Below are 20,267 nucleotides of genomic sequence, written 5' to 3' on the forward strand. Positions count from 1 at the left end.
AACCCTGCAGCACCGTACCCCCTGCCTCGCACACAGTCTGTCTTCCTCTCCTCCCGCTAGAGCAAAAACTAGGCAATGCAGCCACCAAACCTCCACGTAAGATTCATTCTCCTGCGCAAACTTTTTCCTACTGTGCGATATGACCTCCCGATTCTGTCCTTTTCCCCCACTCACACTCCTCCGCCAATAAAAGATATGAACTGTCATTAATGTATCTCCGAAGACTACGAGAGCAAATTGACATCCGAAGCTTCGAAAGGTTTTGCTTCATACAGATAACATATTGGGCACCACCCATCATCTTCCATGTCCACGACGTTTCGGGAGCTAACTGCACTTCTGTCTTCCTGCGATTGGTTGCCATACTGACGCGTTATTAATTCATATTTTTGTTTTATAATGGTCTCGCACGTTAACAGCCGACTCCCGAAACGTCGTCATATCCGCATCAGACAGTGAGCATGTCGAATACCATATTTGAACAGCGAATTCTCTTAAAACCTTTACGAATGAAAGGAGTTTACGTTGTTAATGATCAGGAACGCGGGTTTAGTTGTGAACATAAATTATTCAGATAACTGAGATTCAAACTTTGAGGTTTCGGTAGCATCTAATGGTCTCCGGTGGGAGGTCACAAACGGTTCTCTTAGCTTCAGAGACACATCGAGGAATAAAGAACACATTATAGTTCATTTCACGACATGAAGTGTACGAAACATCCCTGGTTTTGAGTTTTTTTTTAAAAAAGAAACGTGCGCATGCGCAATTGTGTTTGTAAACAGACTATACATCAGTCATTAATAATAAATTGGGTGAACAACTGAGAGATATTCTCTTACGAGGTTCGTAGTCACTCCAAAAAAATTAGTCCTGGAACTGCCCATCACTCACAACCCGAGAAACGCTGAACGGATTTTCACGAAATTGAAGATGGCTGCCTTATGGGTTCCCTGATGATGGAGGCAGCAAGGACCTCTGAAACTTCGGTAAAATTCTACCCAGAAGACAGCCATCTTCAGACTCACCGCCGTGAAAACCTCAAATCCTACGGATGGATCTGCTAAAGTCTGATTTCGATCGTATTTTGCGCCACAACTGTTGAGCTTCGCCCACATTTCCTGACCAATTTTCACCTTTGCCTGTTTGATTCGATTCATTTGTAATCGTCCGAGTACTCGGTCGCAATGTTTAGTTTCCACGCTGAAAGATTCCGTCCTTTAGAGGTAATTTTACGATACTTTTCCAAATAATTTTTCCGCTGATGACAGGTTTCCACATTACGCGCCTGTTGTCGGATCAAACAGCAGGTAGCGAATCGATTACGTCACTATTGACACAGCCAGAGACGAAGACAAAGTGCCCACGAAGTACCAGTTCCGCTGTGCGCCTCTGCTCATGGAGTAGGCGTCCCCCCCCCCCTTCTCCCCTGCCAGAACTGCTTCCAGGCAAAAGCGATCTACAGAACATCCGCACGAAGTATCACCGCCTTCTTAATAGGAAGTAAACTTCGCGAATACAGAATCTTCCTTAAAACACCGGGAAATAAATGGAATTCGAGGGTTCATCACAAGAGACACGTGCTGAGCCAGCTGAATCCAATCTCCAATTCCAGGCGCTGTTTCCACATGTTAATATCCTCCTCAAGTAGTCTCTGCCCCAGAAGTTTCCCGAACACGTTCTTACATGGATTTCCTTTCCCGTACGCTCCGACTGTAAACTTGTATTTATTTATTTATTTAGTGTTCTGTCTGACGACAGGTCCATATGAACAGGATCCTTCCATCCTTTTCTCGGACTGGGACCTGTTCATATACGTTCTTGGCAGATGATCCAGAAGTGGTTTGCCATTGCCTTCTTCTGTGTGTGAATGGAGTAATTGTTGGGATGCCACGGAGGAAAACTCCGTGTTGCCTAGACCACGGCCTTGCCCAACACAAGTTATAAATTCGGGCGCCGCCGGGAATCGAACCCGAGACCCCAGGATCACAAGGCCAGCTCTTATAATAACAAAAAAGAACCGCCCAGGCAGTGACGTAACCAAGATCCTTTAACGTGGGGGAACACTTTGAGTTAATAAGACACCGAATACTGTGAGTGTAAATACAGACAACAAATCCAAACGAAGGCACGGGACCGTCATGAGACTTGTCTTTCTGTGTGTTCCATATATCATGACCAAAATCCTGCTCCATGTTTCGTCATGGGTGCGCAATGCAGAATCATTACGAACACATTTCTGACATCCGTTCGGAATGCTAACCACACCTCGCAATTCTCTCGTAGGCTGACATATACCGAGTTATAAAAGAAAGGAGGAAATACTGGGTTCAGGTGGTTGCCAGGGCAACAGCGACACAAAAGAAGATAAAAGTTGTACGGACGGAGGACGAGGAGGGGAAGGGGGGGAACGGAACCAACTTGTCTAAAGAAAAATAGAAGGGAGGAAACAGAGAGAAGGAGGCTGTGGAACACAGAGATGCTGGGAGTAATTTTTCCTGCGTTAGTCTCTGGTTCTGATGTGTTGTTCGTTTTCCAGTAGCGATCCAATCTATTGCAGACTTCTTCGATCAAAGCTGTAGAGCACTCTGGTGACGGAATATCCAAACACGGGACACTGACGATGGCTGTCGTCTGGGTTGCAGCGCCGTGTAGTCTGACGGACGTTTCAGAGGTCCTTGCTGACCTGATGATTGAGACAGCAAGGGTCTACGAAACGTCGGTGGTCATTACCAGACGACAGCCATCCTCATGATTGTACATCGCTACTGTTCGCTGTTTCTGCACGGTCATTAATTTTAAAGGCTCTTACTATCGGCTGATTAATTTCAGGCTGGTACACCTGCACTGTCCTGTCTTCTAGCCCTGCATACGAATTACACGGGCGTCCCTAGAAAGTCAGGAGTTTTAGTTGCGACCCCAAACATCGGATTTCTTGATGAAGACATTCTCGGATACACATGTCTCAAAGTATACCACGACCACTTCCCTGCACATTCTTAGTATCTCAACATTAGCAGTAACTCCGATAATAAAATTTTCCAGTCCATAACCTCAAGCTCTAAGATTCGTTTTAATATTATATGACTTGTACTCTTCGATAAATACAGTTAGAGTAATCAAATCAATGGAGATGAGAGGCAGTGCATGTAGCGCGCATGGCGGACATAAGAAATGGATACAAAATTCTGATTGGAAAGCCTGAAGGCAAGATACCACTTGGAACACCCAGGCGTAGATGGGAGGATAATATTAAAATGTATCTTAGAGAAACAGGATTCATCTCTCTCAGGATAGGGACCGACGTCTGGCTTTTGTGAACACGGAAATGAACCTATGTCCCGTAAAAGACGGGCAATTTGACTAGCTGGGCGTACTATTTAGCTTCTCAGGAGGGACTGTGATCCACGGGGTGAGGTTTTCCGCTGAGGTTTCCCGGCTACAATTTAGTACGCATATTTTATTTCCTAAAGGTCCCATGCGTGCTACACTTCCCACCCACTCTTCCTCAGTGATTTAATGCCCGTGGTTGTATTTGCAGCCACATCCATGACGTACGACGCTTATTTAAAAAAAAGACCTCTACTTTACAAGAGAACTTTTATGAAGAGACAAGACGAGAAACACCAGAGTATACACAAATTTAGGTACAAAAATCTAATAATTTTCATAAACACAGTGGCTGTCCTTGCATAACCAACGAGTGAACTTCGTATCTTCAGCTCCGACTGTACACAAGGTACAAGCTTCAGTATCAGTGCAGTGACCTCCCCCCACTCCACCGAATTCCCTAATATAACATAAATGAAACCCCCACAAACATAAACAAACAGCAACAATAATAAATCACGTGACCCTGGGCCCCCCTCCTCCGGGGCCCTTATAAACTCAGCACACCACGTGACCTTGATAAGGCCGCTGAACTTGACCTAGTTCCGGCCCGTGACCTTCAAAAAGCTTCCGCAGTGTTGCCAACATTACAGAACTACGACGGTGTGTGTACAGTGAAGGCCGGTACAAGCTGTTGCAAAAGGTTGTATCGCAATAGCATTTTAAAAAGGCGCGCGTTTTACGAGGTTCGTAATCCAACACACTGCAAGTTTTCAATTATCTTCTTCATGTTGGTACTACTGGCTGGGACGATCGCGATCAGAAGCTAGGAACGAGGCTCGTTGCGACGACTGCAGGAGGGCGGACACGTTCCACCGCCTAAGGCAAGAAAGGAACTGGAAGCCGAGACAAGCAACAGCAACTTTCTCTCGATATATTCTTCTGCCACGCGGGATCGTAAATCGTTTTAAAATGGCCGAGTTCCCAATGCTAATGGTATTCTCAGGACCAGCAACTTACTTGCGAATATGAAACGCACGAGCGAAACGAAGTTTTTGTTCTAAATTATGTCTTCAATTCAATCAGCACAGGGCTGTGAAATAATATTTAAGAATTCAGTCCGTACCGCGAAGAAAACACCACTCTTCACCATTACAAAAGATCAACTGGTTAACGCTGTTTAAGGAAATAATCGATGTTTATAATGAGACACGCACTGCGTGCATAATATTTAAGAATTCAGTCCGTACCGCGAAGAAAACACTACTCTTCACCATTACAAAAGATCAGCTGATTGACGCTGTTTAAGGAAATAATCGTTGTTTATGAGTCTAGTCCGTACCGCGAAGAAAACACTACTCTTCACCATTACAAAAGATCAGCTGATTGACGCTGTTTAAGGAAATAATCGCTGTTTATGAGTCTAGTCCGTACCGCGAAGAAAACACAACTCTTCACCATTACAAAAGATCAGCTGATTGACGCTGTTTAAGGAAATAATCGCTGTTTACAGCGAGAATCACATGAAACACATAAATACGTTCTGTGAGAAAAGTGTTGAAGGATTGCTAAACGATAAAACAGGTGGTAAATATAGTTACCAAAGGACTCTAAAGGATTCGGACACCAGTAACCGAAAATATTGAAAAACAGCTGTTTAAGAACTCCTTACGCACTGAAAATTCATTCGACAGATTCATGAACTGAAAAAGAATTTATTACGTGGATAAATGTGCACGGAAAGGAGAAGAGATTAAGGAGAGAGAGAGAGAAACAAAGAAAAGGGAAAAAACGCCTAGAACTTGCTTTCCTGCAAACGAACTACGTTTTCTTGCCACCACAGAACTATGTGATTTCCATTAACTAGCGAATATATTATGCGTTTAAACGTGGTATGATACATAATTTCTGACGCACCGCTAATAAAATCCCTTTAAATAAAATCACACCAACCGGGGGGGGGGGGGGGAGAGAAGAAAAACCAACTACGGGTTTGTTAATTGTTCCAATTAGCTTAGCTTAAGGATTACGCAGCCCACTACATGCAAGAGAGAGGGTGTAACAGCCTAGCTAACGTAATTAACTGGCGTTATTATTGAAGTACCAGAAAATTCAATCACTGACTAGTAACCATATCAGTGTTGCCACAGCTTTACTGATCGTCACATTAACACACGCAATTTATACGTGGCCGTCACTACGCAGACATTTTGTACAACTCGTTTAAATACGGGTCTACCAAAATGTGTGTTATAATTTTCAACGATCCCTCAACAAATCGCGGACGCCACGTTCCTGGGGAGGAATAACAGCTGTTGGCAACACTTACACCTTATTTGCGGCGAGGAGGGGAGTGAAACCCGTGTTGTCTCTGCCTTTCCCTTTATAAACGCAGCGTAACAGCGTGTTTAAAAATAACACGTGATTTAATAAACTAGTTGGAACAATGAAATTAACACGAGATTTAAGAGTTGTTCACAACACGCTGCATTACTAAGAGTTTGAAGTCGACGATGATGACGTAACGTTCAACACAAAACAGGTCAAAACGAATGAGTCACTTCTGTTCAGACCCATCCTGTTCCAATAACATTTTCTCTGAGTGTACACGATTACAAGGCGTGGTATATAAAAAATAATTCGGTTGGCAAAGTGGGACACAAATGCAAAATTGGGGCTGGAATGGGCTTGCTATGTGTGTGTGTGTGTGTGTGTGTGTTATTTTCATTCTTTTAAGCCCAGGAAATTCACCGCCGACACCATAAAACGAGAGACCGATACATTGCTACGTCGCCAATTACAGTTCTTGGGCAAGATCACGAGACGTTTCTCCTGATGACGCAACTTCCTTCACGTGCAATTAACCTCCACAAACGTCTAATTTCCTCAATGCCAACCGATCAGTGGGGATTCAGAAACAAGTCTGATATTAACATTACAATAAATAAACGTCTCGATAAGAATTCATCTAACATTCATCACTTGCGGCTTCTAAACAACCAAATACGATAATTAAGGTCGCTAGTTAGGAAAATCCACTCGAAATCATAATTCCCGTTTGAAACACAGAATCTAGATAAAATTTAATTCAGTTTCGACAATGAAAACAAAATACTCGCCGAGAGTCAAACGTAAGTGTAATAAAACTAGATGACAGTAAAAATACAAACGATATTTAATCGCTAGGGGGTACCAGATATTAATTTAAAAAACAGGGTTATAGAGTAAATTAATAAAAAAATTCAGAAAACACATGGCACAACAAAATCAACCCTCAAAGTAGCATTCTTCAGACGATTAATGAAAACACTATTAAAACATTCTTTCTCATGATTAATTACTGGTTTATTTAACGACGTCTTATCAGCGTCAAGGAATACGAAGTGTAGAATAGTAGGTTGATTCGTAAATGATAAAATGGTAGATGTTGGTGGAAGGAGTCATTTCTTAAGATAACAAGTCTGGACAACAACAGAATATAATTTTGGGGAGGGGGGAAATTTAAACAGCTGAAGTGCTGAAAGCACGAGACAGAATTGTATTCAGAAAGATTGTCTGAATTGTGGTGTAGGAATAAAAGATGGCTGGTGCATTACTTATCTGTAATTACTAACATTTTGTACGTGATAAAAGTTTTCCTCTCTTGTGTGGTCTTTGTCACTGAAGTTGACGAAGATTTGCTTAATATCACAAAATCCGAAGCGAAGTCTACAGATAAACACATATTGATAATTTAACCACAGGAGATTCAATGTCTCTGAAAACAATGACGTGACGTCGAATTCAATTAGGGCTAGAAGAAATATTCAACGCACGTTAAAGGGACCGAAAACCTATAAGTGGTTAATTTCAAAGTCCTACGTAGTCCATTACTCATAAATGCAAGAAACGAAATTTAAAAGCCGTGAATTCGTATGACAGAAATTTTTTCGACATCGAAGCTTTAACACACGCAATGAATTAAATGATGATATTAGATTTGATTGGCTCATCAAAAACTCTCTGCGTCCACGGGTATACTAAACTAGTGCTATTTCTAATCTTTCCGCACGTGCTACATGCCTGACCCATCCCACACGTCTTGATTTGTTCCATTCCACCATTAACATTGTCCTGTTTCGTCTTAATATTTTCCACAAACGAAAATAAATAACAAACAAACGAACATAGCTGTGGAAGGCGAAAGCAGTGTCATTCAGTGAAAGTTGAAGAGGGTTCTCAAACACTGTACGGTGTCAGACGTTTCGGAACATGAATCCTTTGTTTAATTTTCCTTAAAGGAACAAGTGCCTTTCGCAAAACGAAGTTTAATGCCTCGGAATTCATTGGGTCACGATTATTTTGGACAAACCTGTTAATGGCACTGGAAAGAATTGACGTATCTCGCGTTTTATGAAACTGGGGCCGCGTACATGAGCGCCTCGAGCTAAGTGTCAAGACTCCTCCGAAGAAACTCCTGGAATTACACGCTCGATCACGAAGCGTCCTTTGTCTGATGGAACTGAAACATAGCGAGAAACTTGCGTGTCGCCAGGCGAGAGACCATCTCAAACAGCGTTAGCATTCCTCACTACTGCACAAACAGCCCCTCTCTCTGCTCGACCCATTTCCAGCGGTCCTGCTCACAGCAATATTTCCACCTGGCGCCCACTGCCAAAAACACTTCTTAGCGGCAAATTACGATATCTTATTCACGACCCAAAAATTTCAAAATTCTTCCGTATCGGGAATAATTAGAAACGTTGTATTATACTAATTGTTCTGTGAACACGAATACATTTTGCAAAAATAAAACCTGAAAAATTCGTCGGAAACACAGATTTTTTCCCCTCGCGACCCAAGGTTTTGGAATCCCCGGCTGTAGCCACGTGTTCGTTAAATTAAAGACGAATCACATTTGATCACAATTATCAATTTTAAGTAATATCGCAGAGAATATTACTCTAAAATCCGCCTATGACTGTGAAATTTATTTCAAGCGTTATCGACGTAAGCTAAGGACACGAGATGTGTAACTTCAAATCGTTTATAAGATAAGGTATCAAAATTATTGTATCATTATTGATAGCAACGGGTACTTACTTACCATACTGGCTTCTGGATTTATCTTCCCCTTTCCGAGTCGAGCATCTGGAAAAAAGGAAAATAAATCTTACACACGAATTTAAATTACGTTTCTGTAATGACACGTCCGATAAAACAACAGTAAACACGTGTCAAAACTGCTCCATGATAGCGATGTCCACTGGCGTAATTTATCCCGCTAATTAAGCAGAAGCAGGCCTGTTAGTCTGACCTTTCTTATGCCTTACGGGCCGACCGGAATCAAAATATAAACTTCTGGAACTCTCCTAGAGACACATTGCAGAACTCCCTGGGCAGGGGATCAGCCCGAGGCCTCAGCTCAGAAGAATGCACATTCCACGTCTCGAGTGGAATCACTACGCCATTTTCTGAGGACATCATTTAATCTCACGATAAAAACAAATCGTATTCAGCAAAAGACGCCAAGTGGCGTACAGCCTACTGGCTGATACTCCAAGACAACTTTTTCCAAAGGCAAGCGACTTTCAATAACTATTATTAATGCCCTCCCAAACAAAACAAAGTTTGAAAGTTATGTTCATTTGCTATAATTATAGACGTAAAAAAAACTGAATAAAAATTTACTTGGATATTATCCATCGTCTAGTAAATATAAAACGTAAAACGACGTTTCGGAGATGGGACTCTATCTCCGTCTTCAGGTTCCTACACAGTTGGGCCCACTAGATAGAGCTAATCCCTATCTCCGGACCGGAGATAGGGATTAGCTCTATCTAGTGGGCCCAACTGTGTAGGAACCTGAAGACGGAGATAGAGTCCCATCTCCGAAACGTCGTTTTACGTTTTATATTTACTAGACGATGGATAATAGATAGGGATTAGCTCTATCTAGTGGGCCCAACTGTGTAGGAACCTGAAGACGGAGATAGAGTCCCATCTCCGAAACGTCGTTTTACGTTTTTTTACGTTTTATTACTAGACGATGGATAATATCCAAGTAAATTTTTATTCAATTGACTCTTCACCATCGTCAAGAAGTTTTAGATTTGATGTAAAAAAAAAACATTTACTGACGATCTCGAACGGGAACTAATTCCGATAAGAATCGAAATTTACAAGTGACTTCATGACATTAACTAATACCACGTTACACGTTCTTCGTTCATCCGTTAATATATCGTAGAGCGGTAAAAAAAAAAAAACAATGAAAGGAGTAGACCAACGCCCCCCTCCCCAAGATCCGTGTATTAAACGTCTTTATTTGCTATAACAATATTTATTCACACACGGAGGCCCAAATCAGTGACGGGCCTTTCTCCCTGACCCATGAACACGTGCACACAGCATAGAGATACCATCATTCCGACCACCGGGAGGCTATTCCGGGCCGTGATGATGCTCGGATAGCGTGTGGCATCGGACAACACCAGACGGCGTCACGACATACAATCGATCTATCGTTACTCCACACATCAGTTTAGAATTTCCCGTCCAATAAGGACGACTTCATACGATCAAGTGTATTACAAGTGGGCTATCTTGATTCACTGACAATTAACTGTTACAGAATGGAGTTGGACTTTGATTTCTCGGTTATCTCGGCCGATACCTCAGACAAACGAGAAATTAAAACAAAGGTCTTCCTACTAAAACGTAAGACATACCACACAACTACAACTGAGTCACAATCAAATTCTGCATCTTAAGAACTCACGGAATTTAATCTGCTCTTAAGTCTCTGTGAACGTAATTGTATGTCGTCGAGATTGGAAAATGTTTTGGGTTGCATCAGAACAGGGGCTCACAACCTACGTTCTTGACATTTGTATGGATCTGAATGGAGACGTCTTCACACACAATTACAAAAAAAAACACAACAAAATTTTACACATTCCATTCAGAGCTGAAATTGGGGATAACATGTGATTCAATTTAAATGTCGGTATTTATAACGAAAGAAGTTGCGTATATTAAATTTCAAGATACCAGAATATCTACTTTATGTAACATTTCAAAATAAATAAACCAACTTCATAAGGAAGTTCGAGTTTATTTTCAATCGAGTTCAATGAATTGAAAGAATATATGTTAACGCGTAAACATCTCAAGCCAGATATACCACTTACGAATCACACCCGAGACACGAAGATACATTTGCTATCTTTGCATCAGAAGTCAGGAGATGCTGGAAGCTTCAACCGAAACATTGCTATGCACTGAAGGGCGTTGTTAAGACGACGGGAAACAGGCTCTTCACTGAAAGATGCTCGATATTCCTTCAGAAGTTGAAAATTTCTCAGTGAGCCAAGATATTGTGCCACTCGATGGTATCCCGGTCCAAGTACATCGTCCCACATACTTATGAGAACCGTTTTAATATTATACTGTGCCTTCATGTCGCTAGGCTAAAATGTATTAACTGAAAAGTACATGAAAGGAATAATATATTCATGATTTCCTCTTAAAATATTAGAAGTTTCACCGTGTCAACTTTAGAAAACAGTCTCGAATTACTACAAATTACGTTAATTATATTCAGAAATTGTTTTTTACGTTTACAAATTTCCAGTTTCCCCCAGCGTCAGTCGTCAAGACTACTTTTAATAAATCTGGAACAGTGTCCGTGTTCCAAGCAGCTTACTGAAACAGCGTCCTCAAACGGAGGAGGTTCCAGAGAATAATAAACTTTAAAAGACGAGGAAATACGAGAGTACGAGCTCCACAAATTGTAGAGACCCTTCAAACAGGCTGATTAATAAACCAAAAGCCCTATCAAGATAAAATCGTCTTGGTTCAACGACGTTAAATAGCCAATTACTTAATTTGCTACTGGCGAGCCACAACATAAGAGGCACTTCTAAAATTAATCTTACTTTGTTTTTATTTTCCTTTCCTTCTATTTCGAATTCTTTCTGTTGTTTCCTTTAAAACGTCATTTCTCTGTCTGCTAGAGTAAACTACGTATCGTTTTAAATTTTTTAAATTTCACGTACCCCCTAATATGTCTTCGCGTACCCCCAGATATAATTTCTCTTCAACTTTGTACCCCCAAAGTCGTTGGTGTATAATTCAAGTTATACATAGTATATAATCTACATCTAAAATAAATTAAATAAATTACATTACTGATTATTCAGTGTTTATCGTAAAATAATATATATTTTTTTTAAATTTCACGTACCCCCTAAGATGTCTTCGCGTACCCCAGGTTGAATACCACTAGTCTAGACCAACAGACACTGTTCAAAAATTGGGTGTAAGAATCCAAATTTTCTTTTCCCATGACCTCAAAGTGGACGATCAGTTAACATCGACGCTATAATCTGAGCTACTGTAAAAGCATCGTTAATTAAATATCAGTTAACAGCAACACGACTCAAAGAACGGAATTTTTGGAACCAGATAACTTCGCTGATGATACCAACACTTGCAAAACAAACACGCTACAGAACCCGTTGTTTCCGAGGTAAATTAGACTGTATCATGTTGGTCATTATACGACCCGGTTGCTGGTTCTTGTGGAAAAAGTATTTTACTCTACGACATTTCCTAACTATCTGAGCGACGATCAGCTTCCATGGAGTCGGTTACCAGACACGTTGGGCGTCACAGTCCTTTGTCTCTGGCACGCGGTAAGAAACCGAGAAGACGGATGCTTCTGTGTTTCGTGACGAGGGCCGGTTGTTGGTGCAGTGCCAAGGAGGATCTCGTCAGCCGCCAGACTTCGCGTTTGTGCATATCCAGGTAAGTACACTCTTACACTACCTGCAGGGTAACTTCCGTGCTGTACGTGGTTACCTGCCTAAAACGGAAGCAGCTTAAACTGATCTGTCTTTACCGGAAACGATAACACTACCTGCGATGTAACTTAAGTGCAGTAAAACTTGATTAAAACCGAAACTGGTTAAAGTAGACTCTTTTTTTTACTTAAAACAATGTAAAAACTGGTTCTCACATCGTTGTGGCTGTGTCAGGTCCATTGCGAAGTGAAGTTCAGTTCACCTAACCTTTAGTACAGAGCTTTCTAACACCACATCGAATCATAATCCGTTCGGTTGACGGAAGAATGCGGACGGACGACTCCACCCCCTCCCACCCCCACCCACACAGAGATCTGCCACCTCGCCTGACTATTTAGGAACACTTTGACACAAATAAAATCAAGACAACGCAGATTTAATACACCAAATGGCTGTAACATCATGGCCGTCTTTAAAAAATAGTTGATGAGGGTTGCTGGGTACAGCGATTGTCCAGTCAGGTTCCTGATTCGTGTGTCCTGTGCCCCAAAGGGTCAACCGGGATTACAGATTTAATTAATGAACAGGCAACTTTCAGATTAGTAAGTAAATCTGTTTAAATCCTCTTTTGATCAATACTGAATTGGGTTTGGTTTGTCCAAACTGTCAGTTCTCACCCGTACGAAAAGGTAAATGTCTAAACGTACAACGACGGACTGACACGATGACAAATCACATTTCTGTCCACTTTTCACGACCATCTCCTATCGGCATTTCGCTACAACGATTCATATTAGTCTCCTACTAATCCTGTCAAATGCGTCGCCTACATAAATAATTAATAGTCCAGACTATAGTTATGACCACTAAACAAAATCCCCATTTCACGTCTGTACCTTCAACATGCTTGCAATTAATAGAATCAAAGAGTTTCGTATAGACACAGAAGTTCATGTTATAGTCTTTTCTGCAAACTACAGTCCATTTATTTATTAATTTGCTGTTCCAATTGGGTAAGACGATGGATCTGTGAAAGACCCAATATGACGGAGTAAATATGTAGCAGATGTGGAAGGATACCAAAACGGGAAAGCGAATTACACGGAGGAAATCCCGTCCTAGTGCCACTCTGCACATGTGAAATCCCACACGGGCCCCCCACTGGGACAAACCGAGGACTGTTCTATGACACAGAAAAAGATGTTACTCGCGCAAATGAAACAAAGGCTTTTTAAGCACGCCAAAGTTCAAAAGCAGACGACGCTGAGAACGAGGAAACATTACAAAATCAAATTTCAACACTTCATATCGTACAACACGGAATTCTGCCGACAATTTAACAATCACCAGCCAAACTACTGAGTTAATATAAAACAAAATGTGATAATGCTACTGAAGTTTAAATGGCGGTGTGTTAATAATAAATCATAGGCGTTCGTTGTGGGAAGACGCTGGACTAGCAATGTAGCGTCCCCCCAAGTTAGGTAAAAACCGGTCTGGAAGCAGTTTGATTCTCTAATGCTCTAATGCTCTAAAGTGGGGGAGGGGGGGGGGAGAGAGAGAGCAGAATACTTGCCATGTTATAAGAACAGCTCCAAGGAATACCATTCACTTGACCGACAGTCCGAAACCTGAGTGCTAAAGCGACCTTAGTTTGTTTTCATAAATTATTCCAACCTAAAGTGTATTTCCCCGTCTGCCCCACAAGGAGTTGTCATTTCCAATATATTATGTACTTTGCCACGGGGACAAATAATCGTGCAAAATACATTCTCCAGTTCTTCACGCTGTGTGTCTAATGCTACAGTCACTGCAGAAAAATACCTGAACATTCCTCCTTCCTACGAGAATTCTGCATTCAAATTAAGTTTTCTTCTGTCTGAAATTGAGCATCTTATTAAAAGAACCAAGGCGCAAATTCTATTCCTAAACGACTTAAGTCCTCCTGTGGCATTTAAACATTTACCTGCAAACAGCACAACGCATTTCATTAACAAATTTTTCAATAATCCCTTCTTCTTTTTTTCAAAAAGAAACGAAATCCGTCTGTTAACCTCCGGGTCTCTGCCTTTCTTAAAGACCATCAAAAATTTTAATCTCAACACGTAGCGTGAATGACGGAGACAGAAATGCATACAAAATTTCTGTCGGAATATCCCGTTAAAAATGACGTTCATTTAATGCGAGTGACCGGCAGCTTTGATCACTCCTTCAGGCCTCTAGTAACAAAATTAACCACCCCTGTCTTAATGCGGGTTTTTATTCTGTTACATGAAAATGAATGTCTAACCAGAAGTTACATTTTGTGCTTGGAAAGAATATATTTTCCAAATCCTACTAAGAACAGTGCAGTGCCCTTCTAGAAAGTGCTCGCCGATAAGGCCAGTTTCCGGTCGAAACACCGGAAGCATCATTAGAATCAAGCAAGTGTAACATAGAATGTTAGTTTTGACACAGTGAGTACCGGAATGAACAGGCCGTTCTTTACAAAACAACGCATGAAACAGAAAAGCAACTGTCAGCATTCACATTTACATCAGACACTGACAGTCGATTATCGACAAGCTACTACGGACGATTCAGAAGCGTATCAACTGGCAATGTTTATTCGCGCCGGACAATTAAAACGTGAAAAATGCGTTTTATAACCACGAAACACCAAACCAGACTTTCTGATAGGAAAAATTTGGCTATTTACAAAAAAAGAACCAATAAAGTAATTACTGACAGCCGACATAAAAGCCCGCTGTGATAAAATATCTATTGGCCTACATACAGCATCTAATGGTCCATGTTCAGTATGACCCAAAAACTTGTACACACATTCAGCGAATGAAATAAATAAATTCTAATAAACTCAGCTCCATTTTGGAATAACCTGTACGTAGGCCGGTCTATACTTCAATCATCAGGGCGATGACACATCGCCCAGATGATAGAGACAGAATTGACCTCTGAAACGTCGGTAAACTTCTACCAGACTACACGGCGCAACAACCCAGAAGACAGCCATCTTCACACTTAACTCGCGAGAACCTGAAATCTCACCAAGATTCGAGTGTCGTTGGTTGTCAAAGCTTCATTTTCTTGTGGCATTTAAAGAGGTTCCGAAGAACGGATGTGGTGCAGAACACTGCGTCACAGCACGCGCCTCAAACGAAGTCGCGGGTCCCCCTGCGTGCCCATGCGTTGCTCGTTCGACCTTGTCTTCTCGGTATTCAGTGCTTAATGTTATAATTAAGCTCTATCCACAAACAACGCAGCTCAGGAGGCCAACATCGACATCTCCACCGCTGAGAGAAATTCAAATCTCGTCTTCATCTTCAAAGAAGCTGATGCAACTTCTCGACGTAAGTCAAACCCAAGTTTCCCCGATGTGAATCGCACGGAACAAACGGTGACTCAGTGGAGCCGTGGTACCACGAGGAAAGACAACCATGAATAACAATTCTGTATTTACCACTTCCTTCAAATGCCACGCCGATGATCTACGTTCTCCCGACATCCCAAAAACCCAGAACGGTGAGTCTGAGTTGACTGCCGTTTCACAGCTTCGTACTGCCTCTATCATCAGGGCGAAACACCACCAAAAACATGCATACTGTTTTTAAATGTAACAACCCTGCGCCTTAGACCACTCTCACGCCACGATTATAGATAACACATCTTGCAATGTTGCAATGCTTACTCCTAATTACTTTCTACCTAAACAATTCTCATTAATTACATTTATGTTAATACTTACAAGCCACTGTCTGTGTCATAACGCGTTGATTTAAATTAGACGATGTTTGGGTTCATCTAACCACGATCGAGTATTTACATCTTTACTGTCAGCAATAAATTCTGAATCGCCGTTTCAAATGTTTTATATAAAAAAATACCATTTATTTGTTTAAACGAATTCAATGACTAAAACACCAAGAGTCAACGACTTAAGCAGACCTGATGTAAAAATATCCGAAAATAAACTTTATAAATCCCTGCTAACGACAGAGGACTTAATAGAATTGGAGATGTAACGAGTCGCGGAAGAAAGTCGATTTAATTACCACGCGACAAACCTACGTATTCATGGCAATTTCCAACACATGAAAAATTCGACTTTTGCAGCATCGATCACGTTAAGACGTCGTCTGTCTGCTCTAGACAAGCACGAAACACATAAAAACATAAATAACTATTAAGAAGTCCGAAACTGTAAAATTATTAAAACTGTTCTAAACTGCTAACAGTTTCGTTTGAGCAACTGAACTCAGAACCCTTGGGCCCTAATTTCCAACGACTTTCGGATTTGAATCCGACCACCTGAAGAGAGAATTATAACCTAGTCCCGAAACGTCGTCCGTAATTCGTAATGTGCAGCTTAACTGGTGTGTAATGAATCAAACTAGATAATTTTTGGAGCATTCCTACAGAGGCCAGGGGTGTAGATAATTTTTGGAGCATTCCTACAGAGGCCAGGGGTGTAGATAATTTTTGGAGCATTCCTACAGAGGCCAGGGGTGTCCTGAAGCCTACGAGGGAGCCAAAAACAATCCACGTCTTTTATGGAATCCAAGGCTCGTTACCGTGTTCATAATAGCCCGCAACAGATCGTCATTCTGAGCCGGACGAATGCATTATTCCCGAGAACCTATTTTAATATAACCCTCCGGTCAACGCTTTGGTCTTCCGTGAGGCCTTTTCCTTCCAGACCTCAGGCGAAAGGACTGTTTGGTAAAGGGATTCATATAATTCACACAGTAAACAGCGTTAACGAGTTGATCTTTGTAATGGTGAAGAGTTGTGTTTTCTTCGCGGTACGGGCTGTATTCTTAAATGTTATTCAGACGAGCTTCGGGCTTCAAATGGTTAACCTGATAATAACAGATGGAACGTTGGGTCGAAAGTTACGTGGCGGTATGACTGCGCTGCGATCCCAAGCCGCCATTATACCTCTGTCACACAGCGGTTACCGAGCGGAAGGGGGGAGATTCCCGTCTGAAGCTGCGTGTACACTCCGCGTTTTGGTCCGCTGTTGCACGCCGTGAGAGGTCTCGACGTCACTCGCTTTGAGGCTCCAGCTAGGAGGAGACACGCTCGATACGTGTGGAACTTCAGCTAGAACAAGTTAACATCGACTGCCCGGCCTATAAATACGGGAAAACATTTTAGTTTAAATATCCCAAAGCGCAATTGCGATCTTTGCAGTCGGCTCTTTAATTCCTAAATTCTAGCCATGTTTACGCGTCGCCCGCCAACTGGACGCACGAGTTTCTGTGTTCTCGACAAATCTAGCTAATTTCTTATTTAAAATCACTTCATTATCAAAAACATTGCCCCCCGTATCAGGTCACATAGACGTGTGTCTAACTCACTAGATGCAGGCGAGTTGCCCCCGAGAAATTAACCCGCTACCCACAGCGTAGGAGGTTAGATTGGAGGGCGTCAGAGCCGATCTAAATCCCGGTTGGCCACGACACAAGGCACAAACAGTAGTTCGGACACAGCAAAGAAAAAAAGTCCCCCGGTCCGCCATGATTTCGTCATCAAACCCGCCCCTCAGAGCCCCAATCAGAAGTGTGCCAGGTGGTGGAACCACAGGCAAATGGCAAAATATAACCGAAGACTACCGAACGAGCATCAAGGGGATATGGAACACACATGAATCATCGTCGTGTACGTCACTGTCTATAAAGGATTGTCAATTAATTACTGAAATTGCTCACTGTAAGGTCCAGATCCATTATTAATTTCCTATGTTTGCCCCCCCCCCCCCCAAAAAACAATGAATGATACAGAGTAGCTACTATAAAGGCGGATAGCCATCTCCCCGATGATGAAGGCAGCAAGAACATTTGAAACGTCGGGGCGCATTTGAATGAGCACCAAAGTAAATCAGGTTTCAAAAATCCCCCCCCCCCCGTTTTTACTCCTTTCACGACTGACGATACGCATCTCAGCGGGTGAGCCGAGTAAATGCGTCGTTGGGATGACACATACGAGGACCTCCGCTAATGTGTGACCTCTCCAGAACTATGGGATTGCATCTCACTCAACGAGCTCACTTGATTCGACAACACCAACTTCCTCCAGCGTCATCTGAAGGCTGAAATTAAAATTATCTTCTTTCTTAAACTTCTTAAGCTCTGTGGCAACTATATGTACCACCTGCTTTAACAATTATAAACTCTTAATTCTGTATTTATGTGTTTCGTTTGATTCTCATAATAAACAGCGATTATTTCCTTAAAAAACAGCGTTAACCAGTCGATCTTCGTAATGGTGAAGTGTCGTGTTTTCTTCGCGGTACGGACCGAAATATTATAGTATTATTTAGACGAGCTTCGTGCTTCAAAGGGTTAAAACTATAATAGTTTTTGAAAAATATTCGGATACCATTTTAACCTCTTCCACAACTGGACCGCAAAATTATTTCTTTCTGTATTAATTCATTACAGAAAAATTACGCTGGCCAATATTGTCCGAGGTGTGCCAGTTATTTCAGGAGTCGGTCTACTCCAGCCTTCAGATGATTTGTTGTCATTACACTGACAGCGTTTCAGTATCAGCAACGATATAGAAATATCCCGTTGCCTCTAATAATAAAAAGTGTTTCCAGGAACTACGGAAAATGTAGGAAATTGTATCTCTCACGTCCCACAAGAACGGCTTAAGTCAACGGCGTTTCAAATTCACTTCCTACCGCTGATATTAATCCAGACAGTCCATGGACAATGGTATTCTGGTTGTGAAGCTTCGGAGAAATGTATCACCTCCATCTTCGGGGTAACCATATACAGAACCAGTTATAGTTCTTCACTGACAAAGAAATTATAAATATACAAGAAAAGATTATTACAAAAAAAAAAAGCGATACTTTAATCAACGCTCGTCGAGTATTACTAAAGTGTTCGCAGTTCGTTTCGTAATTATGTATCTGTGCATACACAGCTGGATACTGGAACATTCCAGTGCCAGGTGATTCTCAACAAGTTTCCCGTGAATCATCATCACCAAGCACACAAGCCACCACGGAATATTCTGTCACATGAATTATACAGAAATCCTGACATCGCATTTGGTCACTGGAAATTCCTCGCAAAATATCTCACGCATTTTAAGGTTGCATTAAACAAAGTCCACTCGGCTAACTGCACTTCAACGCCTACGCGTTATGCTACTCGCAGCTTTCCAGCCAGCTACAGACCTCTGAATCACTTACTTGGGTCTACCAGATTAGCAACTCATATGCTGTAACAGATAAGGTTGTAAATACAGAGCTAATTCAGCTTTAACCCCCCCCCCACCCTTAGACATACAACCCCTAGCGTAAGCCTACACTATTTAATATAAATCCATTCAGATAAGATTTTTACATTGTACTTTCAATTTTTGTACTAAACAGAACAAAGTGAAAATGATTCAGAATCAAATCGCTTATTTAATGGCGCTGTGAGCAGTTCACGCTCAGAGTCTAAAAAAACAGGAATGTAATTAAAAGAGTTGGACTCTGCTTCGACTAAGACATCCTATAACCCTCTAAAACCCAGTGGTAAATATATGTACCAGTAACTCTGAATTTGGCTCACACGGTACAGCTGTTCGTTTCGTATGAATCTCGGAATAAACAGCTGTTATTACCATGAACAGTTTCAACGTGAATGCTGTCGTGGAGACGCGTTGTGTTTGTCACGAGGTAGGAACCAGATATTTAAATATCATTTAAACGAGCTTCGTGCTTCGAAGGGTTAATCACCAATACTGAACTCTACAGCATCAAATGCACGCCAAATATTGTAAAATCACTGTAATTATGAGACATACGACCATTACATTACAAAAGAATTATAAAAATGTTAACAAACAACACAGATCATCTCTTGGAAAATTCTCCTACCACTGCAACTATGTGTAGACTCAGCTTGGTATTATTGTAGATTCGCTCAAAGATGCTACAACAGAAACAAAGCCACGCCGTTCGTCGACAGTCTACCTGGGTTATGGGAGAACTGACAAGAGATCATAGTTTATAGCACGTAAAGTTCGAATGAAAATGTGCGAACTGAAATAATTACATCAGGCCCCCGAAGGGGGGATTGGTTGCGTTTTAAGAACTTTACCAACCCTCCCGAGGAGCTCTAGTAGAATAAAAGTTTAAAAATCCTTACG

The 20,267-nt window shown here is 41.6% G+C and overlaps 1 protein-coding gene across 34 annotated transcripts in view; it reads right to left on the minus strand.

Annotated features, from left to right (window-relative positions):
• LOC110830138 (bromodomain adjacent to zinc finger domain protein 2B-like) overlaps positions 1–20,267 on the minus strand; it is a 114,442-nt gene that overhangs the window by 66,109 nt on the left and 28,066 nt on the right. For 8 of the 34 annotated variants that reach the window (XM_087352727.1, XM_087352718.1, XM_087352723.1 and 5 more), the window contains exon 2: positions 8,414–8,457. The gene's annotated coding sequence lies outside the window, so the exon portion shown is untranslated. Of the gene's footprint in view, positions 1–8,409; positions 8,458–20,267 lie in introns of those variants that run through there. The other 26 variants (XM_087352728.1, XM_087352721.1, XM_087352725.1 and 23 more) reach the window with 5 other exon arrangements.

Source organism: Zootermopsis nevadensis, unplaced genomic scaffold (assembly GCF_977971745.1).
Source record: "Zootermopsis nevadensis isolate Lab colony 2312 unplaced genomic scaffold, Znev_1.0 Znev_ptg000021l, whole genome shotgun sequence".
Taxonomy (NCBI): domain Eukaryota; kingdom Metazoa; phylum Arthropoda; class Insecta; order Blattodea; family Termopsidae; genus Zootermopsis; species Zootermopsis nevadensis.